This window comes from Lotus japonicus, chromosome 2 (assembly GCF_012489685.1).
Source record: "Lotus japonicus ecotype B-129 chromosome 2, LjGifu_v1.2".
Taxonomy (NCBI): domain Eukaryota; kingdom Viridiplantae; phylum Streptophyta; class Magnoliopsida; order Fabales; family Fabaceae; genus Lotus; species Lotus japonicus.
Window position 1 is genome coordinate 5,968,102 of NC_080042.1, and position 13,364 is coordinate 5,981,465.

Consider the following 13,364-nt stretch of genomic DNA (forward strand, 5'->3'; position numbering starts at 1 on the left):
CTTCTCAAAATATCTATTCATCCTTATCCAATCTTTGATAAATATCTGTTCATACTTATCCGATCCTTGATAAATATCTTCCATTTCATTCCCTATATATATGTTGAAGCTTGAAACAAAATCTCACCCAAAAACACTCACACAACCCGCGGCTTGGAGAGAAGAAGGAGGAGGAGAGCTTTTCGCCGATTCTTGTCTGATCGTCCCACAGTTCGTTGCTACGCGTAGGCCTCAAGATTCGTTTGGAGGAACACTTGGAGCAGGAAAAGAGGATTGTGAAGGAGCCTTGCTTGAACACCCTGGACAAGTTCGAGGTTAGGGCAACTTACTTGCTAGCTAATGCTTTGTAGGCGTCGATAAATTCGACTTGATTTATTGTTTATGCATATGAATTGTCTGGATTGAAAATGTTTTCTGAAGGCTTCGGCCGAGTGAACTGATTGAGACGTGTGTCTCCGTTTTCTGGGCTTCGACCGACATGGGAGATTAGGATTTATCGCATTGATATGTTGATAATTGACTCGCATGCTTAATTGTTAAATGGTTAACTATAGGCTATGTGATTATTTGTTCACATGATATTTGGATTATATTGATTATATTGTGTCTTTCTATTACGCACTTGAATTGCTGACTATATTGAATATACCGTGCAATTGTGCGAATGAGTGAGGAACGTCAAGATAGTGGATAACGGGTAGTTATGCCAGACTCCTGACGAGTTTTTGGATAAAGTTTGATGGGACGGACCGAGGTTCGTACCCTATTAATCTTTTATGGATCGAGACCTTCTCAAAGGAAAATTGAGTTTGAAAATGATATTGGAAAAACCCCATTTGAATTCACGTAAGAACTTGGGTTGTTCTGTCTAAGGCAAGAAGGGCTTTTAATGAGGCATTGTGCCCGGCCAGCTTACCTAGGAACTTCTCGGGCCATTATTTGGGTGATGATGGACTTTTTGTTTTGAGACCTTCTCCAGGGAATCATTGGAATTATGGGATCTTTGAAACTAATAGGATTAGAGACGAAACTTAAACAAGTTCATAATGAACCTCCATAATGTATTAAACAACCTCAAAACCCTTAATATAATGATAAAAGACTCAGACGAAAGTTTAGGGCTTGAACATAAGTGTTTTGAAAATGAGAAGTGTCGTCGGATCCAGGTTTCTGGGGAAACCATTGTGCGTTGGCACTTTGCTCGATGAGCAAATTTTATTCGTTGGCCAATCCAAGGGATAAGCCGGGGAACTAGTCAGTTCTGAGTATGTTGATACTCTTTTGCTCGTTGAGCAGTTTGTTTGGCCATCGAGATGGTGAGCCATGGTAAGTTGAAAGGTCACTGAGTGCGAGCTGCATTCTTTTGCTCGTTGAGCAGTTTGGTTGGCCATCGAGACGGTGAGCCCAAGTGACTAGGAAAGTTACCAAATGCGATTAGCACTTCTTTGTTTACCTTAGGGTATTGTAGAGACAATGGACTCTAGCTAGACACGCGTACCTTGGTGAGGACGATTCGTTGTTTGGCTAACCATATTGCATTCATGCATACATTTCTTGGAAAGTGTGCTGCTTTCCGAAGGACGATCTCAGATCGGAGTTCACAGGAGCGTGCAGCTTCATAGGAGCGAGATGCTTCACAGGAGTGTGCTGCTTCATTGGAGCGAGATGCTTCACAGGAGCGAGATGCTTCATAAAAGCGAGATGCTTTATAGGAGCGAGATGCTTCATAAAAGCGAGACGCTTTAGCGGAGCGAGATGCTTCGGGTCATCGTGAGGGTGACATTTTATCCGGATCATATTTTGAGCATAACATTGCATTGGCATACCATGCACTTAACTATATTCGTTGATATATTGCTTATCGAGTTTTTCGAGATATAACTTATTGAATTGTTGAGATATTGAATATTAAATTGTTATTAGAAATCTGATAACATGTTATGTATATACCTTAGGGTAGACGATACATAACTTATATGTATATATACAACCTATATATATATACCCCTTTATTCATCACATGTTGCTTGTATTATCTATTATATTCTGTGAGTTGACCCTAGCGCCTTGGCTTTGTGTGTATGGTTGTGTTTAGGCGGTCGGCCTGCTGCCAGACGTCCAACAGCTGATTCCAGATGGTTCATCGTTCGGGGAGGATCCTGAGCGCAATGACTACTACTGAGCCTTCGACGTGGACCCGGACTTCATGCATGACCGGATGAGGGTCGATGTTAGGAGTATATTATATGGGGGATTGTTTTCACAGCTCTGATTGTCATTTCTCATTTTGGGGCAGGGTAGGTCCCCGACTATTAGCTTTTGTGTGGTTCTCTCCCAGGAGGATCACAGGGAGTTTGTCAGGCATAGGAAGTCTTTCGAAGGCCGTTTGGGGCTGACTTATCTTCTTGAAAACTGTATTCATAAAACTCATGGCTCTGACCATGGGACATACTTATTCGCCTGCGGGCACTATCTCCAATTACTTTATGTTTATTATCTTTGGGTTGAGTCTTCATTATGTTAAGTCTTCTATTTGAAAAGAAAACGGAAAAAATATTTACGCATTTTCCGCACTATTGATTTAAAGTCACTAAAGTGGCACCACCGAAATCGGGGTGTTACACCTAGCTCCTCGAATCTCAATTGCTTGTTGTGCCCTGTAGGTGTTTGATGAAATGTTGGAATTGGATACTGATTTTGAGGGTTAAGCATCATATTGATCTCTGTCTTTGTGTCGCCGTCTGATCTAGGTCCCTCGCCGGAAAAATTATTGATAAAGATCCTCTTATTTGTAAATCGTTTGGAGCAAGTCCTCGCCGGAGCCCGGAGCTCAGTAATGATTTGGCTTGCTGACTGTATTAATGATGCTGACATAGATTTTATTAAAAATTAAAAATTAAAAAACTAAATAACACATTAGATAATTTAACATAATAAACAAAAATAAACAAAACTAACCCAAACGATGAAAAGAATCTCCAAGCTCCCAAATCAAATCATTCAATTTCTCTGGGTAAGCAACGTTCAATCCATGCTCTTCTTATTTTCCTTGTTTCTTCATCAATTCGTCCATGTATGTTCATAGGAATAGGAATAAAGAACAAGAAAAGGCAAAGAAAGGAATAGAAATGTCAAACCAATGGCATTACGCCAGGAAAAAAAAAAGAAAACAGATCATCCTCCTAGAATGTCAAAGTTCCATAAAAGACGATAGCTCTCCTGCTACTACCAGTCACCCAAAACGCACCCACAGTGCAAGAAGGATTCGTCGACCCAAGCTCTTGAATCCTTTTCTCATCACCCACTCATCGATCTCTCTCTTCTCACTCTGCCATCCTCATGGAGCCACCGGGACAGATCCTAGCCATAACGTCGTCGTCTCATAGCCCCATCACCATCGAGCCCCCTTAAACACCATCCTCTTTCTCCGCCCTTCGATTCACAGATCTGGTTGCAGGTGGGGTTCATAGTTCTGGGTGCAAATGGGAGTGGGGTTGGGGCTCACGGATCTGGTTGCAGGTGGAGAAGAAATTAGGGAATTTATTGTTGGGAGCAAGCTTTTTCCCGTTTCTTGGCCCAATCCCCATAACGAGATTCTTGGCCACCACCACCACTCACGGCTTTGCCACCGCCACTACTTCTGAGTTTCTTGGCCGCCACCACCACTTATGGGTCTCACTCTTCTGGGTTTCTTCTTCAATGGTTTCTCTAACTGGCACGGTTATGGTGGGGATTGGGTTTTGTTTTTCTTCTGGAAATTGATTTATGTGTTTCTGGGTTTCTGTTGTGATGTTGAAGATTCAGGGAATTTTTTTTTTAAAGTGAAGACCAGGGGAAATTGAATTTGGTATTTTGGTATTTTATTTTGTTTATTATTCTTAATTTTATGAAGAAGATGAATAAGAAAATGAAGATGAGTTTGATGTAAAAAAAATTAGATCAAGCACACTCATGATGTTGAAGAAGATTCATGTTAATGAAGATAAATTATGGACTTAGAATTGGGGTTAATTTGGACCTAAATTTAATTTTGTTAATTTAATTTAATTTTATGATGTGTTATTTAGTTTTTTAATTTTTTAATTTTTTAAAATCCACATAAGCCTCACTGACACAGTCAGCATGCCATATCATCACTCGCCGGAGCTTCGAACTCCGGCAAGGACCTGCTCCAAATGATTTACAAATAAGAGGATATTTTTCAATAATTTTTCCGGCGGGGGACCTAGATCAGACGACGACACAAAGATAAGGACCAATATGATGCTTAACCCCTGATTTTGATAATAGTTATGTTTCATAGAACTTGAATGCTTATTGTGACAGCCAATTGTTTGATGAAAATGTTCAGTTTTTCTTGCTGATTAGCTCCAGCTCCATAGCCTTTTAGTTTACCTTCAATGTTAAGCTCTTCCTTTGTTACCCTTTGTTGTCTTTCCCTTTTTGGAGTTTGTGTTTAGACCTGAAGAAGAGATGGTGCTAACAGGGCATCTGTTAATTGTTATGACTGTTTATGCTTGTGAGTTTCCTTAACAATTTGGGAAGACCTATCTTCCATAAATGAAGACTATGTTTTATGTTGATCATTATTTACAAAGTAGTAGAGAACTCACTTAGATTAAAATGCCAGTTAAGTGTAATAATATGAAGCCCTGGAAACAAATGCAGTGATCTTGATATGATCCTACTTGGAAGCACATCACTCCTGTATTGACTTCACTTAATCACCAATGGCCTTGACTTGAAGGGCACTGGAAGGCCTTGACTCTAGGCCATCATGAACAATTGAGAATCCTGAGGGTGGTATGACAAGGTTGCTTGAATCACTTTCTGTCATCACAGACTGCATACTAGTAATGTCTACTGGAGGTGGTGTAAATAGCCCAACATAACAATGTTAAATGCACATGAATTACAATTTTGAAATGAAAATTTAAATTGATAACAGAAAAAAATCAGCAGTTGGGGTTGGATAACATCAACTTCTTTCTTTCTTGAATTACAATTTTGAAATGCAAATTTTAATTGATACAATTTTCTTTCTTTTTTAGGAGGACACTTGACTTCAAAAAGTGATGTTTATAGCTTCGGAGTTGTGTTGCTTGCGATTTTAACAGGAAGAAGATCGATGGACAAAAAGCGCCTGAGCTGGGGACAAAGTCTTTTTTCATGGGCTAGGCCATATTTAGTAGACAAGAATGATGGAAGAGTTATGATACATTGATTTTCTGTAGGCTCTTTTATAAGAGAGCTAACACTTACCATTTGTTTGCTTTCCTTTTCCCCTTTTTCATGCCCAGATTTGCTAATGAGCCAAGTATGTTGAGGTATATCAAAATTGCTGCTATATTGCGTGATAAAAATGTCCGTGATGTTGCTTTGAGGTGTAGGTGGATGACTGTAAGACATCTTTCTTCTAACATTGTCTTCCATCTTCATATTTTAATACTGCGTACGGTACATGAATCATACATTTTTTGTTCAGGAGAACCTCTTATTTTATTGAAAAATCTTCTTTCGAAATCAAAGTTGTTTTCTTCTTTACAATAAATTTCTTATATTTCTAGATGAGTTGTAGTATGGTGTTTGTGTCGCCTTCTCATAGTGTATAGTAATGGTGGGGTTCATCTGAAATTGGGTTGGCATTCAGTTTAGTATTTTCCGTTTGGACAATAGAAATATGTTTTATCTACATGTATGTAAGATAGGAGTAAGAAACTAAGAATTGTTAGCCTAATTTTTTATAGGGTGATTTTCTTACGCACAATGATGGAACGGTTTTTATAAGCCCATTGGCATATTATATATATTGTAAGTCTATTTTTTATTTAAAATAAATAAAGTTTGACTTGTGGTTTATAGTAGTGTAACTATAATGCTTTGTGATTTCAAATATTGTGACTCATAGCCTAGTTATAGGCCTTTAGTGCTTCCAGGAACTGGTTGCATTATTCAATTCACATTGTTTTAAGTTAAGGTTGCAGTCGCGGTTGCTGTTACATTGTCATTTTTGAAAATGAGGTAAAGTTTTGGAAAAATATGGGTGATACAGCCTCAATTGAATTCGTGATTGTTCTGGGAGTCTATGAAATGGTCGACCACCAACCCGCTCACGGAAGAAGGCCGGCCATGAACTACCATTGACCATACGACAAGAACATGAGTGGCCCGACCACCAATGGGACGGTCACCCCACCGGAATGGTCCAACCACCAATGGTACGATCACCTCTCCGGAATAGTCCAACCACCAATGGTACGGTCACCTCAACGAGAGTGGCCCGATCACCTTGGATACGACGACACCAACGAGAGAGGCCTGATCATGCAACTGGAGTGGTTGGGTCGAACACCACTAATGGACGAGCGAGTAACCTACAATATGCCAGGACTGATTACCAGGGACTTTCACCCAAATGGGGTAAGTTTCCAGTCACCTCGGAGTGTCACATCTCTGGCCCATCAGTCACATCGTCGGACTTTAGGTCCGAGGCTCGAGACCTAGCCTATAGTTACGAGGTTCCCTGGACCGCTGGATCTTCTGGATTGACATAGGCAATAGGGAAATCCAACGGACGAAAGACCGTCCCACGTCACAAGTTCTCAGACCTCACACGTATAAAAGGACCCCTGACCAGTAGGGGCAAAGGTAACAATTCTATTCTACACTTAACACAAAATATGATGAAAACCCTTAAACTGACTTAGGCATCGGAGAGCTTTGCAGGATCCCCCTCCGGGATCGACGATCTTTGGCAAGCCTCACCTCTAGTTTGTGATTTAACCTTCAGCACGACCCCCCTCCTTTCCACTCCAGCGCTCCAGCTTCCTACAGTCCTCCTCCTCTGCTACCCCTTCCTGGGTAGGTTTGATCGGATTCTCCCCGATCAATTGGCATCGTCTGTGGGGATCGAACCCACGACAGATTCTCCACAAACCAGATCTTGCTGGTCAAATGGTGGGGTCGTCGATTGAACTTTCTGAGCACGATATCCGCTACGAACCTCTCCATGCTATCAAGGCCCAAGTCTTGGCAGATTTCTTAGTGGAAATCGACTTACAACCGCACCAAAAGAAGTGACAGTACCAGTAATAGTTCTCGCTCCCCTGAACCAGTGAACCAGAACTAGGGGATTGCAATAGTCGGAAATCGACTTACAACCGCACCAAAAGGGAGGAACATTCCAGTAATATGTTATAGGAGGCAGAAGAATACTGAAACACGCCTAGCCACAACCAGGTAAAAGTAAACGCGCCTTCTAATTCTCGCTCCACTAACTCAGTGGACCAGGACTAGGGGACTACTGTTTTAGGAGTCTGTGAAATGGTCACCTCAGAGTGTCACATCTCTGGCCCATCAATCACATCGCTGGACTTTAGGTCCCAGGCTCGAGACCTAGCCTATAGTTACGAGGTTCCCTGGACCGCCAGATCTTCTGGATTGACAGAGGCAACAAGGAAATCCAACGGACGAAAGATCGTCCCACGTCACAAGTTCTCAAACCTCACACGTATAAAAGGACCCCTGGCCAGTAGGGGCAAAGGTAACCATTCTATTCTACACTTAACACAAAATATGATGAAAACCCTTAAATTGACTTAGGAATCAGAGAGCTTTGCAGGATCCCCCTCCGGGCTCGACGATCTTTGGAAAGCCTCACCTCCAGTTCGTGATTCAACCTTCAGTATGACCCCCCTCCTTTCCACTCCAGCGCTCTAGCTTCCTATCGTCCTCCTCCTCTGCTACGCCTTCCTGGGTAGGTTTGATCGGATTCTCCCCGATCAGTGATGCATTTGCAGAGGCTTGAAAAACCTCTATAATGCGGCTACTGGTTGCAATTTAAAGACAATCGGTTTTATGATTTCCAAATTGTATCACTATAGTGCACTCTTTCTGCACTGTATTTTCTATATCAGATCATTACCTATGCACCTTAAGTTGAAATCCCTAAAAACATATATATATATATATATATATATTTTTTTTTTTTTCCTTCTCAAATCTATTAACTTCAATGCTTCTCGTCTGAGGATAATAAAACCTTCTCTTGAGTTCTATGGGAGTCGTTTCCTCTGCTGTGTTTGATTGTTTCTCTTCTTTGGTTTAGGATTCCCACTTCTTTTAAGTTGAGTTCTTAAAAAATGTCAGACCATATTTAGAAGTACATCCAGTACTTTGGATAAATAGTTTTGATTTAATTTTTCACAGACTTTATCAGGTATTATTCTACTTAGGTAGATGTAGCCTACATATTGTAATCACCCTCAGATGTCAAGTAATGACTGAAATTTATCTTTTATTTGGTTCATGAGGAGAGGGAATATAATTTATAATTAAAATTACTTTAATACCATCAACATTGAACGAATACTCTAATTTGTCAGAGTTCATGTACAGAATCCAATCATTCATGTCTGGCACATGGGTATGGGCGACAATTGCCCCAGCACTGCGTAAAGTACCCTTGACGATGCATTGGCCGTGTGCTATTTTCACATTCTTATCAAGCACACTCTTCCACCTCTAATAAGGTTCTCTAGCAGCAGGATAAGGAAAATTTCGCATCTAAAAGTGGGTGATCCATCTCAAAGTTCTGATAGTTTTTATTGGATTCAAATAGATTTTAAATTAGATTTTGTTGGAACATTTTGTCATGCATTTTGTCAAAAACAACTGATTGTCGAAGCAGATGCCGTGGCATCTGATTTCGTGAAGCTAGGACATCAGTCCTTCGCTGAAGTTTAATTTTGTGGGCCCTCTGAAGATTTGCTGAAGATATGTTTTTGAGTTACTTGACGAGCAAGTAGCTATTTCAGAAGGGTTTTAATTGTTGGGTTGTTATTTGTTGAAACAATCTTTGATAAAAGATTTGTTTCTATCTTTACTTGGGAAAAACGCAACAAGATCTTTGGAGATTCTGTTTTGATTTGATTATTGTTGCAATCTGTTACTTCAGCCCAAGCAAACCCTAGTGCCTACCTGCTGCTGCTGAAGTCTATAAAAAGGATGAAGACCTAAAGCTTGAAGACCACTGAAGCTAATAGAGAGAGATCAAGTGTTTTAGGGTTGTTCATTGTTCTTTATCCTTGTTTCTTGTGAACAAACTTTGCTCCATGATTCTATAAAGCAAAGTTGTGTTCTGTGTTCTTTAATTCTTCAAACTCTGATTGTTGATTGTTTGTTACCAATCACTGTGGCAGTGATTGAGAGAAAGGGAGAGGGACTCTCATACTTAGGTTGAGATACTAAGTAGAAATACACTTGGGTAGATTAGGAAGTGAATTATGAACTGTGGTGTTCATGAGTGTCTGTAATTCCTGAATCTTGAGATAGTGGATTTCCTTTCTTTGGGTGCAAACCCTCCAGACGTAGGTGAAGTTTCACCGAACTGGGTTACCAATCTTCTGTGTTCTACTTTATTATTTTTCTGGTTTTGTTACTGTTAGTCAGTTGTCGAACCGGTTGTCCCAGCATCGCGTTCGACATCTGTCCTGTGCGAGAACTGTATTTACAATTGGCATCAGAGCAGGCACCCTACTCTGTTGGGTGAGCTCCAGGGAATATATTCTGTTCTCAAGGACAACATTATGGATGCAAGAAGATCAATTTATATGCCACCAATTTTGGATGGTACCAATTATGACTACTGGAAGGCTCGAATGATGGTGTTTCTCAAATCTATGGACAGTATAACATGGAAGGCAATAGTCAAGGGATGGAAACATCCTGTGATAGCATCCACAACTGAATTGAAGCCTGAAGATAAGTGGACAAAGAAAGAAGATGACGAAGCTCTTGGAAACTCCAAAGCCTTGAATGTTATTTTTAATGGAGTTGACAAAAATATGTTCAGGTTAATTAACACATGTACTGTGGCTAAAGAAGCATGGGAGATTCTCAAGACTGCTCATGAAGGAACATCAAAAGTACGTATGTCAAAGCTTCAACTTCTTACAACTCAGTTTGAAACTATGAAGATGAATGAGGATGAATCCATATATGAGTTTCACATGCGAATAAGGGATCTAGCCAACTCTTCTTTTGCCCTAGGGGAACCAATGTCTGAAGAAAAGTTAGCAAGAAAGATTCTCAGGTCTCTCCCCAAGAGGTTTGATATGAAGGTAACTGCCATTGAAGAAGCCCAAGACATCAGTAACATCAAGGTTGATGAACTCATTGGTTCCTTGCAAACCTTTGAGATGTCTCTTAATGGTAGATCTGAGAAGAAGGCGAAGAGTATAACCTTTGTGTCCAACACTGAAGAAGATGAAGATCAGAGGGAGAAGGATACTGATGCAAACATTGCAGAAGCTGTATCATTACTTAACAAAGCGTTGAAGAGTTTGGGCAGAATGTCAAATACAAATGTCCTGGACAATGTGTCGGACAATGTGAAGAATACTGAATTTCAACTCAAAGACAAACATGAGAATGATACAACCAAGGCTATTCATGTAAAGGCTCTCATTGGGAAGTGCTATTCTGATGCTGAGTCAAGTGATGGTGATGAGGAAGAACTAGTTGAAACCTACAAATTGTTGCTGGCTAAGTGGGAGGAATCATGTATGTATGGTGAGAAAATGAGAAAAGAAGTCAAGAATTTGATTGCTGAGAAGAAGCAACTTCAGAGTAATAACTCCAGTTTGCAAGAAGAAGTAAAGACCATCAGCAAGTTGCGTGAGGAGAATGAGAAACTTCAGATCACTAATGCAAAACTGCAGGAGGAGGTAACATTACTGAACTCAAAGCTTGAAGGTATGAAAAAGTCTATTCGTATGATGAATAAAAGCACTAATGTGTTAGAGGAGATTCTGGAAGTTGGGAAAACAGTTGGAGATATGGAGGGGATAGGCTTCAGCTACAAGAGTGCAAATAAGTCTGCTTCATCTGAAAAGCAAACTAAGCAACCAATGTCAGACCCAATGTTGCATCATTCTGTACGACATGTGTACCCTCAGTTCAGAAAATCCAAGAAATCTACTTGGAGATGTCATCACTGTGGAAAACTTGGTCATATAAGGCCCTACTGTTACAAGCTATATGGATATCCTCAGTCTCATGATCAACCAAGGACTAATCCACAAGTAGCTCCAACAAGGAAAGAATGGAAACCAAGTGGGCTTAAAGAGAAGGAGAAGAAAGAGATTGTGAAGGCTCCTAGGCATTTTCTCATGACCAACAAGGATGTTGCTCTTCTTAAATCTCAGAGTTCTGGTGTAGATGTTATGAAGGAATGGAGGAAGAAATTTGTTGCTGCAAGTTCTCTTGAAGGTTCAAATGCACCATCAACTGTTCATGCAAGCATAGGTGAATCTGTAAGTGCAGATCCTACTGCTATTGTGCCTAGTGTGATTCATGAGATATCAGTTGAATCTGTTTCTGTTCCAAATGTTGAACCCCATGTTGACACATTAGTTGAGACTACTTCAGATGTGAGTATGGGACCCTCTGTTGGAAATCCAAACCCCATTGTTGACACATCTGAACTTGATCTCCAAATCCATCAATCTACCTTGGGTTCTGAACCATCTACCGTTTGCAAGAAGTCAGTTGTTGAAAGTGTTCATGAATTGTTGTCATTCTGGTCTTAGAAGTGATGGGTTGTTTATGCTGTGCTACCTTTGCCAAATTTGTGCTAAAAAGGGGGAGTAGTTTTCAGACGTTTGTGATTTAGAAGTTTGTGATTCAGATGTTTGAGTTTTCAGAAGTTTATGTTTCAGATGGTTTCAGCTGTTTTGAAGTTTCAGAAGTGTGTGAACAGTGTTTTCAGATGTTTATGTTCAGAAGCTTGTGGTTCAGAAGTTGTTTATGATCAGAAGTTAGTAGTTCAGAAGTTGGTTCTGTTCAGATGTTCGCAGATCAGAAGTTGTTTTTGTTCAGATGTTCGCAGATCAGAAGTTTGTTCAGATGTTCATGTTCTCAGAAGTTAGGTGAAGTTGCTTCTGTTTCTACTGTGCTATGTGTGTTCTGATAGTGTTAGCTCTGGTCTGAAGACAAGTTCAAGACGATGGCTATGTTTGTTTTCTGAAATGTTGCTTCTGATGAGCAGTATTTCTGACGGTGCTTCTGATGAGCAGTATTTCTGTTAGCTGTACTTCTGGGTATGTGCTGCCAGCTTCTGATGGTAGTATTTTTGATATGATGATGTCCAAGCTGATCCATTTTGAAGACATCATGTGCTAAGGTTGATTGTACCTCTGGTTGTGTGTTTGTGCTGCTAAGTGGTTTGTTCCGACTATGTCTTCTGAAGTATGGTAGTTGGTTGTGTAGATGCATCAGTTTGAGGGGGAGCTCTGACTAAGGGGGAGAGTTGTTTCTCTAGTTTTTATCCTCTCTGATCTGTGAGTTGTTTTAGACAAAATTTGACAAAGGGGGAGATTGTTGGAACATTTTGTCATGCATTTTGTCAAAAACAACTGATTGTCGTAGCAGATGCCGTGGCATCTGATTTCGTGAAGCTAGGACATCAGTCCTTTGCTGAAGTTTAATTTTGTGGGCCCTCTGAAGATTTGCTGAAGATATGTTTTTGAGTTACTTGAGGAGCAAGTAGCTATTTCAGAAGGGTTTTAATTGTTGGGTTGTTATTTGTTGAAACAATCTTTGATAAAAGATTTGTTTCTATCTTTACTTGGGAAAAACGCAACAAGATCTTTGGAGATTCTGTTTTGATTTGATTATTGTTGCAATCTGTTACTTCAGCCCAAGCAAACCCTAGTGCCTACCTGCTGCTGCTGAAGTCTATAAAAAGGATGAAGACCTAAAGCTTGAAGACCACTGAAGCTAATAGAGAGAGATCAAGTGTTTTAGGGTTGTTCATTGTTCTTTATCCTTGTTTCTTGTGAACAAACTTTGCTCCATGATTCTATAAAGCAAAGTTGTGTTCTGTGTTCTTTAATTCTTCAAACTCTGATTGTTGATTGTTTGTTACCAATCACTGTGGCAGTGATTGAGAGAAAGGGAGAGGGACTCTCATACTTAGGTTGAGATACTAAGTAGAAATACACTTGGGTAGATTAGGAAGTGAACTATGAACTGTGGTGTTCATGAGTGTCTGTAATTCCTGAATCTTGAGATAGTGGATTTCCTTTCTTTGGGTGCAAACCCTCCAGACGTAGGTGAAGTTTCACCGAACTGGGTTACCAATCTTCTGTGTTCTACTTTATTATTTTTCTGGTTTTGTTACTGTTAGTCAGTTGTCGAACCGGTTGTCCCAGCATCGCGTTCGACATCTGTCCTGTGCGAGAACTGTATTTACAGATTTTAAGAACAGAACCAATCAAATCAAAACCTCACATTTACAAAACGAGAAGAGTCCAGAGAGGGGGCAGCGGCGGCGGAGAGAGATCAGAGAGGGGACAACGACA

General features: G+C 40.3%; 1 pseudogene; it reads left to right on the forward strand.

Moving 5' to 3' along the window:
- Positions 1–13,364, forward strand: part of LOC130735971 (uncharacterized) — a 34,071-nt pseudogene that overhangs the window by 6,575 nt on the left and 14,132 nt on the right.